General features: G+C 48.9%; 1 protein-coding gene across 1 annotated transcript in view; it reads right to left on the bottom strand.

Moving 5' to 3' along the window:
* LOC117873922 (stonustoxin subunit alpha-like) overlaps positions 1 to 15,271 on the bottom strand; it is a 46,432-nt gene that overhangs the window by 27,170 nt on the left and 3,991 nt on the right. The gene's annotated exons all lie outside the window — the stretch shown is intronic.

Here is a 15,271-nt window from a genome sequence, read left to right as displayed (position 1 = left end):
TCCTGCCCGCCAGCAGCCCCAGTGATCGGCTCCTTCCACTCCCCCCCAGCGCCTTCTGCAATCAGCTGTTCCATGGCATGCAGGAGGTGCTGGGGGGAGGGGGAGGAGCAGGGGCAGGAAGAGGTGGGGGAGGGGCGGAACGGGGGTAGAAAGAGGTGGGGTGGGGCCTTGGGAAAGGGTTGGAGTGGGCATGGAGCCTGGGGCCGAGCGGGGGTCAAGCCCCCGCCAGGAACTAGGAAAGACGGCACCTATGACTGCTCATCAATACAAATGCTGCTACTGAAATAACCTTCCCAGCCTGTCATTCTGACCAGACGACTCCCTCTTTCGATCTCTCCACTGGCTCTTCCCTACTTCACTGCATGTGGTTCAAACTTCCTGTCCTCCCCTTCACAGCCCTGCATAACGCCAGCCCCGTCTGCATCCCTGACTTAGGGCTTATCACGTCCCCCGCCATCCCCTCTGCAGCACCAGGAATGCCAGTCTCAGAGCCCACTCATCTGCTTCTGCCAAACCAGCTCCGGGCCTGCTCCCGTGATACCCTCCACTCTGGGAATGCCCTGTCCAGCCAGCTCACCGAGTCGTCACCCGCTCCTCACGTTTCCTTCCAGGAGTCCCACAAGGAGTCTGCGAACAACACTGATTAGTATTTAATTTAAAAAAAAAAAGACTAAGCTGCTTGTGGCAGGGACTGTGTGTGTGTGTGCGTGTGTGTGTGTGTGTGTGTGTGTGTGCGTGTGTGTGTGTGTGTGTGTGTGTGTGTATGTGCACACACGGGTCTCCAATGTGTCTGTGCAGCACCTAAAACAGTGAGGCCTCGATTCTGATAAAAGATAAATAATAAAAAGTTCAGAGGAAGTCCCCAGGATGTGCAGGTGTCTGTATGGCTGTAACCTTCCTCCTGCCGTGCCCCCTCCCTCCCTACGGTTGGGTACCCATATTGGTCACATCGTTCTAAACTCAGACTGGGTCTATCTGAGGTGGGGACCAAGTTCTTCTATTTGTACCCACGATGTTCAGAAGTGGCTAGTGACTGTGGGTGCCTCAGTTTTCAGGTGCCCAACTGGAGACACTTAAAGGGGCCTGATTTCCAGGGGTGGGAGCTCAGCACATTCTGAGAGTCAGGCTCCTCTGAGCTGGGTCAAGCTGGGCCCCGACCCCACGAGTCACTTTTGACAATCTTGGCCAGAGTGTGAAGTGCCCAGAACTTTAAGGCTGTAAAAACACCAATTGCTATTAACAAACAACCGATGAGAATTTTCAATGCAGTCACTGCTGTCACAATCCTTCTGTCAAATGTTGTACCCAAGTTTCAAACCCACAGAGAACACTGTACCTTGGGGCTGCTAATTCAGCTCGGAGACCCAACGTGTATTCTTCCTTCAGAGTCTGCTGGTCCCTGCAGCCTGTACGCTGTCCACTGGCGCCGTGGGGCTTTCACAGAAAAGTTGAACTTTTATATGGTTTCATCTATTTATAATCCAGTTTCAGATTCGATCTGACACAGTTAAACTGTTTTCCATTTCACTTTCTATATGGGGTCATGCCCAGGGCCTTTATGAATTGCTTGGTCAGTGAACTAAATTTACAGGAAAACAGCTTGGAGCTTTGCATGGTGACAGGTTTCAGAGGGGAGCCGGGTTCGTCTCTATCAGCAAAAACAACACCTTCTGGCACCTTAGGGTACATCTACACTACAGCGGGGAGTCGATTTAAGATACGCAAATTCAGCTACGTGAATAGCGTAGCTGAATTCGACATATTGCAGCCGACTTACCCTGTTGTGAGGACGGCGGCAAAATCGACTTCTGCCGCTTTCCGTCGGCGGCGCTTACTACCACCTCCGCTGGTGGAGTTAGAGCGCCGATTTGGGGATCGATTGTCGCGTCCCAACGGGACGCGATAAATCGATCCCCGAGAGGTCGATTTCTACCCGCCGATTCAGGCGGGTAGTATAGACCAGACCTTAGAGACTAACACATTTATTTGGTGCCACAAGGACTCCTCGTTGTTTCAGCTTGGAGCTGATTTACCAGACTTGTTTTCTCAGATCAGTTCTCAGAAAACGAGACCCCAGGAGACAATCTGGCAAGCGCAGCTCTGTTCATGGTTACTCGGGGGGGGGGGGGGGGGTTGTATGGGCCCCTGGTGCCCGGGCTCCAGCAAATTCAGGGCCCGGGGGTCCGGCTCCACAAATGTTCGGGACCACGCCTCTTCCCTGGCTTGGCCTGCCGCCCCTTCATCCCCTCCCCCGAGGATCCCCCAGCCCTGTGTACTGCCCCCGCGCCTCCCCCGCCTGCCGTCCCCACGCACCCCCTGCCTGCCATCCCCATGCGCCCCCGCACCCCACCTGCACCCCAACCCCGTGTCCCAGCCCAGAGCCTGCACCCAGCACCCAAACTCCCTCCCAGAGTCTGCTCCCCAAACCCCCTCCTGCACCAAAACTCCCTCCCAGAGCCTGCACCCGCTCCTGCACCGCAACCCCCTGCCCCAGCCCAGAGCCTGCACCCCACACACCCTCCCACAACCAAACTCCCTCCCAGAGCTTTAAGCTGGTTTGGGGGGCAGGGCTTGCATTCTGGGCACCACCAAAAATGATATGAGGGGGAAAGGAGTCCAGGACAGCTGGCTGTATTTTAAAGAATCCTTATTGAGGTTGCAGGAACAAACCATCCCGATGTGTAGAAAGAATAGTAAATATGGCAGGCGACCAGCTTGGCTTAACAGTGAAATCCTTGCTGATCTTAAACACAAAAAAGAAGCTTACAAGAAGTGGAAGATTGGACAAATGACCAGGGAGGAGTATAAAAATATTGCTCAGGCATGCAGGAGTGAAATCAGGAAGGCCAAATCACACTTGAAGTTGCAGCTAGCAAGAGATGTTAAGAGTAAGAAGAAGGGTTTCTTCAGGTATATTAGCAACAAGAAGAAAGTCAAGGAAAGTGTGGGCCCCTTACTGAATGAGGGAGGCAGCCTAGTGACAGAGGATGTGGAAGAAGCTAATGTACTCAATGCTTTTTTTGCCTCTGTCTTCACGAACAAGGTCAGCTCCCAGACTGCTGCACTGGGCAGTACAGCATGGGGAAAAGGTGACCAGCCCTCTGTGGAGAAAGAAGTGGTTCGGGACTATTTAGAAAAACTGGACGAGCATAAGTCCATGGGGCCGGATGCGCTGCATCCGAGGGTGCTAAAGGAGTTGGCGGATGTGATTGCAGAGCCATTGGCCATTATCTTTGAAAACTCATGGCGATCGGGGGAGGTCCCGGATGACTGGAAAAAGGCTAATGTAGTGCCCATCTTTAAAAAAGGGAAGAAGGAGGATCTGGGGAACTACAGGCCAGTCAGCCTCACCTCATTCCCTGGAAAAATCATGGAGCAGGTCCTCAAGGAATCAATTCTGAAGCACTTAGNACCCTCCACTCTGGGAATGCCCTGTCCAGCCAGCTCACCGAGTCGTCACCTGCTCCTCACGTTTCCTTCCAGGAGTCCCACAAGGAGTCAGTGAACAACACTGATTATTATTTAATTTAAAAAAAATAAGACTAAGCTGCTTGTGGCAGGGACTGTGTGTGTGTGTGTGTGTGTGTGTGTGTGCGCGTGTGTGTGTGTGTGTGTGTGCACACACGGGTCTCCAATGTGTCTGTGCAGCACCTAAAACAGTGAGGCCTCGATTCTGATAAAAGATAAATAATAAAAAGTTCAGAGGAAGTCCCCAAGATGTGCAGGTGTCTGTATGGCTGTAACCTTCCTCCTGCCGTGCCCCCTCCCTCCCTACGGTTGGGTACCCGTATTGGTCACATCTTTCTAAACTCAGACTGGGTCTATCTGAGGTGGGGACCAAGTTCTTCTATTTGTAGCCCACGATGTTCAGAAGTGGCTAGTGACTGTGCGTGCCTCAGTTTTCAGGTGCCCAACTGGAGACACTTAAAGGGGCCTGATTTCCGGGGTGGGGGCTCAGCACATTCTGGGAGTCGGGCTCCTCTGAGCTGGGTCAAGCTGGGCCCCCGGCCCCACGAGTCACTTTTGACAATCTTGGCCATAGTGTGAAGTGCCCAGAACTTTGGGGCTGTAAAAACACCAATTTCTATTAGCAAACAACTGATGAGAATTTTCAATGCAGTCACTGCTGTCTCAAGTCCTTCTGTCAAATGTAGCCAAGTTTCAAACACACAGAGAACACTGTACCTGGGGGCTGCTGATTCAGCTCGGAGACCCAACGCGTATTCTTCCTTCAGAGTGCGCTGGTCCCTGCAGCCTGTACGCTGTCCACTGGCGCCGTGGGGCTTTCACAGAAAAGTTTAACTTTTATATGGTTTCATCTGTTTATAATCCAGTTTCGGATTCGATCTGACACAGTTAAACTGTTTTCCATTTCACTTTCTATATGGGGTCACGCCCACGGGCCTTTAGGAATTGCTTGGTCAGTGAACTAAATTTACAGGAAAACAGCTTGGAGCTTTGCATGGTGACAGGTTTCAGAGGGGAGCCGGGTTAGTCTCTATCAGCAAAAACAACACCTTCTGGCACCTTAGAGAATAACACATTTATTTGGTGCCACAAGGACTCCTCGTTGTTTTAGCTTGGAGCTGATTTACCAGACTTGTTTTCTCAGATCAGTTCTCAGAAAACGAGACCCCAGGAGACAATCTGGCAAGCGCAGCTCTGTTCATGGTTACTCAGGGGGGGCGAGTTGTATGGGCCCCTGTTCCCCGGGCTCCAGCAAATTCAGGGCCCGGGGGTCTGGCTCCACAAATGTTCGGGACCACACCTCTTCCCTGGCTTGGCCAGCCGCCCCTGCATCCCCTCCCCCGAGGATCCCCCAGCCCTGTGTGCTGCCCCCGTGCCTCCCCCGCCTACCGTCCCCACACACCCCCTGCCTGCCATCCCCATGCGCCCCCGCACCCCGCCTGCACCCCAACCCTGTGTCCCACCCCACACACCCTCCCACAACCAAACTCCCTCCCAGAGCTTTAAGCTGGTTTTGGGGGCGGGGCTTGCATTCTGGGCACCACCAAAAATGATATGAGGGGGAAAGGAGTCCAGGACAGCTGGCTGTATTTTAAAGAATCCTTATTGAGGTTGCAGGAACAAACCATCCCGATATGTAGAAAGAATAGTAAATATGGCAGGCGACCAGCTTGGCTAAACAGTGAAATCTTTGCTGATCTTAAACACAAAAAAGAAGCTTACAAGAAGGGGAAGATTGGACAAATGACCAGGGAGGAGTATAAAAATATTGCTCAGGCATGCAGGAGTGAAATCAGGAAGACCAAATCACACTTGGAGTTGCAGCTAGCAAGAGATGTTAAGAGTAAGAAGAAGGGTTTATTCAGGTATGTTAGCAACAAGAAGAAAGTCAAGGAAAGTGTGGGCCCCTTACTTAATGAGGGAGGCAACCTAGTGACAGAGGATGTGGAAGAAGCTAATGTACTCAATGCTTTTTTTGCCTCTGTCTTCACGAACAAGGTCAGCTCCCAGACTGCTGCACTGGGCAGCACAGCATGGGGAGGAGGTGACCAGCCCTCTGTGGAGAAAGAAGTGTTTCGGGACTATTTAGAAAAACTGGACGAGCACAAGTTCATGGGGCCGGATGCGCTGCATCCGAGGGTGCTAAAGGAGTTGGCGGATGAGATTGCAGAGCCATTAGCCATTATCTTTGAAAACTCATGGCGATCGGGGGAGGTCCCAGATGACTGGAAAAAGGCTAATGTAGTGCCCATCTTTAACAAAGGGAAGGAGGAGGATCCGGGGAACTACAGGCCAGTCAGCCTCACCTCAGTCCCTGGAAAAATCATGGAGCAGGTCCTCAAGGAATCAATTCTGAAGAACTTAGAGGAGAGGAAAGTGATCAGGAACAGTCAGCATGGATTAACCAAGGGCAAGTCATGCCTGACTAACCTAATTGCCTTCAATGAGGAGATAACTGGCGCTGTGGATGAGGGGAAAGCAGTGGATGTGTTACTCCTTGACTTCAGCAAAGCTTTTGATATGGTCTCCCACAGTATTCTTGCCAGCAAGTTAAAGAAGTATGGGCTGGATGAATGGACTATAAGGTGGACAGAAAGCTGGCTGGATCGTCGGGCTCAACGGGTATTGATCAACGGCTCCATGTCTAGTTGGCAGCCGGTATCAAGCGGAGTGCCCCAAGGGTCGGTCCTGGAGCCGGTTTTGTTCAAGATCTTCATTAATGATCTGGAGGATGGGGTGGACTGCACTCTAAGCAAGTTTGCAAATGACACCAAAATGGGAGGAGTGGTAGATACGCTGGAGGGTAGGGATAGGATACAGAATGACCTAGACAAATTAGAGGATTGGGCCAAAAGAAATCTGATGAGGTTCAACAAGGACAAGTGCAGAGTCCTGCACTTAGGACGGAAGAACCCCATGCACTGCTACAGACTAGGGACCGAGTGGCTAGGCGGCAGTTCTGCAGAAAAGGACCTAGGGGTTACTGTGGACGAGAAGCTGGATATGAGTTGACAGTGTGCCCTTGTTGCCAAGAAGGCTAATGGCATTGTGGGCTGTATAAGTAGGAATATTGCCAGCAGATCGAGGGACATGATCATTCCCCTCTATTTGGCATTGGTGAGGCCTCATCTGGAGTACTGTGTCCAGTTTTGGGTCCCACACTACAACAAGTACGTGGAAAAATTGGAAAGAGTCCAGCGGAGGGCAACAAAAATTATTAGGGGGCTGGAGCACATGACTTATGAGGAGAGGCTGAGGGAACTGAACATAAGAACATAACAACAGCCGTACTGGGTCAGACCAAAGGTCCATCTAGCCCAGTATCCTGTCTACCGACAGTGGCCAATGCCAGATGCCCCAGAGGGAGTGAACCTAATAGGTAATGATCAAGTGATCTCTCTCCTGCCATCCATCTCCACCCTCTGACAGACAGAGGCTAGGGACACCATTCCTTACCCATCCTGACTAATAGCCATTAATGGACTTAACCTCCATGAATTTATCCAGTTCTCTTTTAAACCCTGTTATAGTCCTAGCCTTCACAACCTCCTGTCATAAACATACAGCTAAGGGTAGCATAAAATCCCTCCTTTACCTGTAAAGGGTTAAGAAGCTCAAATAACCTGGTTGATACCTGACCAAAAGAACCAATAAGGGGAGAAGATATTTTCAAATCTGTGGGGGAAGGTTTTTGATTTGTCTGTTTGTGTGTTCTTTCCAGGACAGCGAGGAACCAGGGCAGGGAAAATACATCTCCCAAAGCCATACCTGACCTAAGCATCTAAGATTACAAATTGTAAGTAATAGGAAGGAAATGCATTAGATTATCTTTTGTTTTAGCTTGTGAATTTTCCCTATGCTAAAAGGGAGGTTTAGTCCTGGTTTTTTGTAAAAAGCAACAGAGAGTCCTGTGGCACCTTTAAGACTAACAGATGTATTGGAGCATTTCGTCAGACTCTCTATTGCTTTTTACAGATCCAGACTAACACGGCTACCCCTCTGATCCTGGTTTTTGTAACTTTAAAGTTTTGCCTAGAGGGGAATCCTCTGTGTTTTGAATCTGATTCCCCTGTAAAATTACCTTCCATCCTGATTTTACAGAGGTGCTTCTTTTACTTTTTCTTTATAATAAAGTTCTGTTTTTAAGAACCTGATTGGTTTTTAGTGTCCTAAAGACCCAAAGGGCTAGTCTATATATATTATTCTCAAGCCTCCACAGGAAAGGGGGTGAAGGGGCTTGGGAGGATATTTTGGAGAACAGGAACTCCAAGTGGTCCTTTTCCTTGAATCTTTGTCTAACTCACTTGGTGGTGGCAGTGATACCCGTCCAAGGACAAGGAGAATCTGTACCTTGGGGAAGTTTTTAACCTAAGATGGTAGAAATAAGCTTAGGGGGTCTTTCATGCGGGTCCCCACATCTGTACCCTAGAGTTCAGAGTGGGGACGGAACCCTGACACCTCCTCGGGCAAGGAGTTCCACAGGTTGCCTGTGTGAAGAACTTCCTTTTATTTGCTTTAAACCTGCTGCCCATTAATTTCATTTGGTGGCCCCTAGTTCTTATATTATGGGAACAAGTAAATAACTTTTCCTTATTCACTTTCTCCACATCACTCATGATTTTATACACCTCTCTCATATCCCCCCTTAGTCTCCTCTTTTCCAAACTGAAAAGTCCTAGCCTCTTTAATCTCTCCTCATATGGGACCCGTTCCAAAACCCCTAATAATTTTAGTTGCCCTTTTCTGAACTTTTTCTAATGCCAGTATATCTTTTTTGAGATGAGGAGACCACATCTGTATGCAGTATTCAAGATGTGGGCATACCATGGATTTATATAAGGGCAATAAAATATTCTCCATCTTATTCTCTGGGATTATTTAGTCCGGGATTATTTAGTCTGCAGAAGAGAAGAATGAGGGGGGATTTGATAGCAGCCTTCAACTACCTGCAGGGGGGTTCCAAAGAGGATGGAGCTTGGCTGTTCTCAGTGGTAGCAGATGACAGAACAAGGAGTAATGGTCTCAAGTTGCAGTGGGGGAGGTTGAGATTGGATATTAGCAAAAACTTTTTCACTAGGAGGGTGGTGAAGCACTGGCATGGGTTACCTAGGGAGGTGGTGAATCTCCTTCCTTAGAGGTTTTTAAGGTCAGGATTGACAAAGCCCTGGCTGTGATGATTTAGTTGGGAATTGGTCCTGTTTGGAGCAGGGGGTTGGACTAGATGACCTCCTGAGGTCCCTTCCAACACTAATCTTCTATGATTCTATGTTGAACAAAACCGGCCCCAGGACCGACCCTTGGGGCACTCCGCTTGATACCAGCTGCCAACTGGACATTGAGCTGTTGATCACTACCCGTTGAGCCCAATGATCTAGCCAGCTTTCTATCCACCTTACAGTCCATTCATCCCAACCATACTTCCTTAATTTGCTGGCAAGAATACTGTGGGAGACCATATCAAAAGCTTTGATAAAGTCAAGGTATATCACGTCTACTGCTTTCCCCTCATCCACAGAGCCAGTTATCTTATCATAGAAGGCAATCAGCTTGGTCAGGCATGACTTGCCCATGATAAGTCCATGCTGACAGTTCCTGATCACCTTCCTCTCCTCCAAGTACTTCAAAATGGATTCCTTGAAGACCTGTTCTATGATTTTTCCAGGGATTGAGGTGAGGCGGACTGGTCTGCAGTTCCCTGGCTTCTTCGTCTTCCCTTTTTTAAAGATGGGCACTATATTTGCCTGTTTCTAATCATCCGGACCACCCCCGATTGCCACGAGTTTTCAAAGATAATGGCCAATGGCTCCCTCAGTGCCACTCCCCCAGCACCCTCGGATGCATTGCATCCGGCCCCATGGACTTGTGCATGTCCAGCTTTTCTAAATAGTCCTGAACCACTTCTTTCTCCACAGAGGGCTGGTCACCTCCTCCCCATACTGTGCTGCCCAGTGCAGCAGTCTAGGAGCTGACCTTGTCTGTTAAGACCGAGGCAAAAAACGCATTGAGTACTTCAGCTTTTTCCACATCATCTGTCACTAGGTTGCCTCCCCATTCAGTAAGGGTCCCACACTTTCCCTGACCTTCTTCTTGTTGCTAACATACCTGTAGAAACCCTTCTTGTTACCCTTCACATCCCTTGCTAGTTGCAACTCCAATTATGTTTTGGCCTCCTGATTACATCCCTGCATGCTCGAGCAATATTTTTATACTCCTCCTTATTCATCTGTCCAAATTTCCACTTCTTGTAAGCTTCCTTTTTGTGTTTAAGCTCACCGAAGATTTCACTGTTATGCCAAGCTGGTCGCCTGCCATATTTGTTATTCTTTCTGCACATTGGGATGGTTTGTTCTTGCACCCTCATTAAGTTTTCTTTAAAATACAGCCATCTCTCCTTGACTCCTTGCCCCCTCATATTAGCCTCCCAAGGGATCCTGCCCTTTTGTCAGGGTCCTGAACTCGACCATCTCATGACGGGGTTATGCGGCTACTAGCAGATTAAATTATGATGCGCCTGGTGTAGGTAGTGAAGAACTGATACACTTAGCTCACAGGCTTGTGGCAACCATAGTAGGCTTCCTAAGACCCTTTGGGAAAAACTAGCAGACCTGGTGGAGGTGGAGTGTGATTTGCCGGGACAACAAATTTTTGGCTGGGGGAGGACTCCAGGGTTTGGGGGTCATGTCCCCCCATCTCCCACAACGCTCTGGGCTCCAAGCCCCAGCTGCCTCTGGAGTGAGATTAACATATTTAAAAAAATAACTCGTTAATCATGCTGTGAATTAATCCTTAATTGACAGCCCTAGTGCAAAGTGGAAGGTGATGGGGACTTATCAGTTGGAAGAGACAGAGGGAGAAGTAAGACCTGGGTATATTGGTTGATGACTATGAGCTGCCAATGTGATGCAGCTGTGAAAAAGGCTAATTCAGTCCTAGGATGCATCCGGCGAAGTATTTCCAGTCGAGATAGGGAAGTGTATTACCTTTGTACAAGGCACTGGTGAGACCTCATCTGCAGTACTGGGTGCAATTCTGGTCTCCCATGTTTAGCAAAGATGAATTCACAGAGGAACAGGTTCAGAGAAGGGCTGTTAGGATGACCAGAGGAATGGAGAAACTGCCTTACAAAAGGATCTTGGCTTGTTTAGCCTAATAAAATGAAGGCTGAGGGGAGGTGTGATTGCTCTCTATAAATACATCAGAGGGATAAGTATCCGGGAGAGAAAGGTGCTATTTAAGTTAATGGCCAGTGGTAGTACAAGAACAAATGGCTATAAACTGGCCATCAACAAGTTTAGGCTTGAAGTTAGATGAAAGTTGCTAACCATCAGAGGTGTGAAGTTCTGGAACAGCCTTCCAAGGGAGTAGTGGGGGCAAAAAACCTAACTTGTTTCAAGACTGAGCTTGATAAGTGGGGCTATCAAGTGATTAAAACAATTAGTCATGGTTAATCACGGTTTTGGTCGCACTGGATAAAAAGACGGTTATATGTAGCTATTGCAAGGCTGAGTTCCAATATCATCAAAGTATTTCAAGCCTGCAGCACCAGTCCATGCTAAACGTGCTTTCACCTTGAGTTCTTGTGCTACAGATAAACCACTGACAGCAAATGAATCCCACCAGCTAGGACAGAGTTTCAGGATTGCTACAAGCCCATGAATCAAACACAGTACAACCAATGCTATTGCAAAGTGGATAGCTATGGACTGCAGACCACTCAACATTGTAAACAACAGAGGGTAAGAGATTATCCAAATTGCATCTTCCAATCAGTCATATACCTTGCCCTCCCGTTGCATCAGGAACACATGACCTGTATTGCAATGAGAAAACTATAAAGTTGGAGCTTTTGAAAATGCACGAGCTGTAGCTTTGACTGGTGATCACTGGACATCCTTGAGCAATCACAGCTCTCTTGGAGTCACAGCAAACCTGACAGATGCTGCATGGACACTAGGGTTACCATATCTCATAAATAAAAAAAGAGGACCCTACACGGGCCCTGGCCCCGCCCATTTCCCCACCCCCTAGCCCCGCCCCAACTCCGCCCCTTCCCTAACTCCGCCCCCTCCTCCCTCCCACTCCCAGCCAGGGGGAAAGGGCTGCCCCAGTGCTACCGGCTTCAGGATTTGCTGGGCAGCCCCCAGACCCTGCGCCCCCAGCCGGCGCTTCCCCAGCGCAACTGGAGCCCGGGAGGGGAAGCGCCCAGCCGGCATTTTCCCGGACATGTTCGGCTTTTTGGCAATTCCCCCCGGACGGGGGTTTGATTGCCGAAAAGCCGGACATGTCCGGGAAAAACCGGACATATGGTAACCCTATGCATGGCAGAAGCCTGTAACCAGAGCTCCCCACCAGCGTCCATGGAGCTGCACAAGCTCCGGGTCACTCGGGGATTCTGCACCAAGGGGCTGACTGTGAGCTGCACCCCAGCAAAGCCCTGGCTGGGCTGGGGAGGGGGTGTGCCCACCACCCCTGTGATAAGTGAGGGAGGGTCCCCAAAACCCTGGTGAGCAGATCTTCCCTTCTCTCGCTCCGCTCTCGAGGAGCCGCCTGCCCAAAGCATTGCTCCAAAGCACTGGTTCTCAATTGATTTCCCATTGTGGGCAGCACATGCGGCTTTCTGGGGGTTCTATGGGCTGCAGCCACACAAGATATGCGCTCCCTGTATGGCCCTGAGGATGGCACATGGGCTGCAGCCGGGTGCTGATTGGGCTGCAAGCCGCTGGCGGGCTGAGAATCACTGCTCTAAAGAGNGGCAGGACCCGGTGGGGCTGAGGGCTGAACAGGCCCGGCAGGGCGGTGCGGGGGCTGCTGGAGGGAAGCTGGGGAAGGGGTGGCACGGCCTCAACCCCCTGGGCTGCCTGCCCTGCGGAGGAGGCAGAGGGGCACAAGCCGCAGCAGGACCCCAGCCCTGGGGGAGGGGATCTGGGGCCAGCCCAGGGAGGCAGGAGCAGTCCCGGGGGTGCTGGGCGTGTGCAGGGCAGAGCCCCGGGAGAGCCCCAGCCCCGCGGCGGGCAGCGCTGCAGAGGAGCCCGCGCTCCCCGGAGGGCGAGGGGAGCCCCAGGCAGGGGGAGCCGGGCCGCCCACACCCACCGCTCGGGGCTGCTCCATGCTGCTCCCAGTACCACTTTCAGCCGGCGCGGCTGCCCTATCAGCGGCTTTTGGGTCTTTAAATAGCCGTCCGGGGGGAATCCCGAACATTTTTAGCTTTTGACAAATTCCCCCCAGACGGCTATTTAAAGACCCAAAAGCCGGACATGTCCGGGGAAACCCGGACGTATGGTAACCCTAATGGACACTGCAGTTGTTTGCTTTAATAGTAACACATACTGAAGAGAGACATTATGCTAAAACATGTGTAGAGCGTTTCTTGGATGTTGCGAAAGAATGGAATATTCAAGAAAATGTAACACCAATTAGTACTAACCGTGCAATCAAAACTGTGATTATTTGCAACTAATTTTTTAATCATGATTAATTTGTTTTGAGTTAATCATAAGAACATAAATCACTGAGTTAACTGCAATTAATTGACAGCCCTAGTTGAAACTTTAGTAGAGAAGAGAATGATCAGACACATAGATGAACACAATTTATTGGGGAAGAGTCAACATGACTTATGTAAAGGGCTATCATGCCTCACCAATCTATTAGAAGTTTTTGAGGGGGTCAGACATGTGGACAGGGGTGATCCTGTGGCTATAGTGTACTTGGACTTTCAGAAAGCCTCTGACAAAGTTCCTCACCAAAGGCTCTTACGCAAAGGAAGCTGTCATGGGATAACAGGGAAGGTCCTTTCATATATCAGTAACTGGCTAAAAGCTAGGAAACAAAGGGTTTGAATAAAAGGTCAGTTTTCAGAATGGAGAGAGGTAAACAGTGGTTTCCCTAAGGATCTGTACTGGGACTAGTGCTGTTCAATGTATTCATAAATGATCTGGAAAAAGGGGTAAACAGTGAGGTGGCAAAATTTGCAGATGATATTGAAGGGTTAAAATCCATGTGCATTTTATATAACAACCTGGTATATGGATTGTGCCAGCTCTTTTCCAGACCCAAAGTCCAGAGTTTGGTCTGGAGACCAGAGGCCTAGCAGATAGAAATTAGCTAAGAGAAAAGCAAAATAAACAAGATAACATTGCCTTTGCTAAGATATGCTTGGTCAGTAGAAATGCCAGATGTTGAAACAATAACTGAATAATTATGTTTCATTCAATGTTTCAAACTGAACAAAAGATCCCTGTTCCTATTGTGTCAGTCTCTTCTGTAGGGAACATTCTTCCCACAGATCCAACCTTGAGTTTATGAAAATTGGCATGTCAGTATAAAGATATGGCATCCTTCCACCTCCCTTCCCTGGGACCAATGCGCTGCCTTAAGACATAAAGGAGACAACCTCTATTTCCATATGCTTTCACTGTTTCTTTGCTTTAACCCCTAGGAATGTACCTGTTGGACAATCAAAGGAGTTGCTCCATTCCTCTGGACCCCAAATCAGAATTCAACATATATATTTTATACTAATAACATTTTATCAAAGTATTAATTAAAAGTTAACTTGCTAACTTGAGACCATGGGCGGAGACATTATGTAACCTTTTAACCATTGGCTAATGTGCTATCTTGTCTTGCTGCAAAGCATATCCCGGGGTGTGGAACTGCCTACCCCGTCACTTTCCCCCACCCATGGAAAATCTATATATTCCATTGTAATCAATTGATTGACAATGTCTCCAAGCCTAATAAGCCAGGTGACACTCCGCCAGCGCTGTGTGTAATAAACTTCTATGCTTGACCTCTACACGGTGTGGATTTATGTCCTTCAGATACAAAACTACTCAAGATAGTTAAGTCCCAGGAAGACTGCAAAGAGCTACAAAGGGACCTCACAGAACTGGGTGACTGGGCAACAAAATGGCAGTTCAATGTTGATAAATGCAAAGTAAAGCACATTGGAAAACATAATCCCAACTGCACATATACAATGATGGGGCCTATATTAGCTGTTCCCACTCAAGAATGAGACCTTGGAGTCATTGTGGATAGTTCTCTGACAACATCTGCTCAATGTGCAGCAGCAGTAAAAAGCCAACAGACTGTTAGGAACCATTAGGAAAGGGATAGATTAGAAGACAGTAAATATCCTAATGCCCATTATATAAATCCATGGTTTGCTCACACCTTGAATACTGTGTGCAGTTCTGGTCACTCCATCTCGAAAAGATATATAAGAATTGGAAAAGGTGCAGAGGACAAGAAAAATAATTAGAGTCTGGAACAGCTTCCACATAAGGAGAGATTAAAAAGACGGGACTATTCAGATTGGAAAAGAGACGACTAAGGGGGGGATATGATAGAGGTCAATACAATCATGAATGATGTCGAGAAGGTGAATTAGGAAATGTTATTTACTCCGTCTCATAACACAAGAACCCGGGATCACCTAATGAAGTTAATAGGCAACAGAATTAAAACAAACAAAAGGAAGTATTTCTTCACACAATGCACAACCTGTGGAACTCATTGCTGGGGATGTTGTGCCGGCCAAAATTACAACTGGGTTCAAAAAACAATTAACCACGTTCATGGAGGACAGGTCCATCAATGGCTATTAGCCAGCATGGGCTGGGATGCAACCCCATGCTCTGGGTGTCCCTAGCCTCTGTTTGCCAGAAGCTGGGGGTGGACGACAGGATGGATCACTTGATAACTGCCTGTTTTGTTCATTCCCTCTTGAGCACTTGGCATTGGCCACTGTTGGAAGACAGGATACTGGGCTAGATGGACCATTGGTCTGACCCAATAT

The sequence above is a fragment of the Trachemys scripta genome, chromosome 2, assembly GCF_013100865.1.
Source record: "Trachemys scripta elegans isolate TJP31775 chromosome 2, CAS_Tse_1.0, whole genome shotgun sequence".
Classification (NCBI taxonomy): Eukaryota; Metazoa; Chordata; order Testudines; family Emydidae; genus Trachemys; species Trachemys scripta.
Note: the sequence above shows the minus strand (reverse complement) of the source record. Positions and strands in the feature narration are given on the sequence as shown.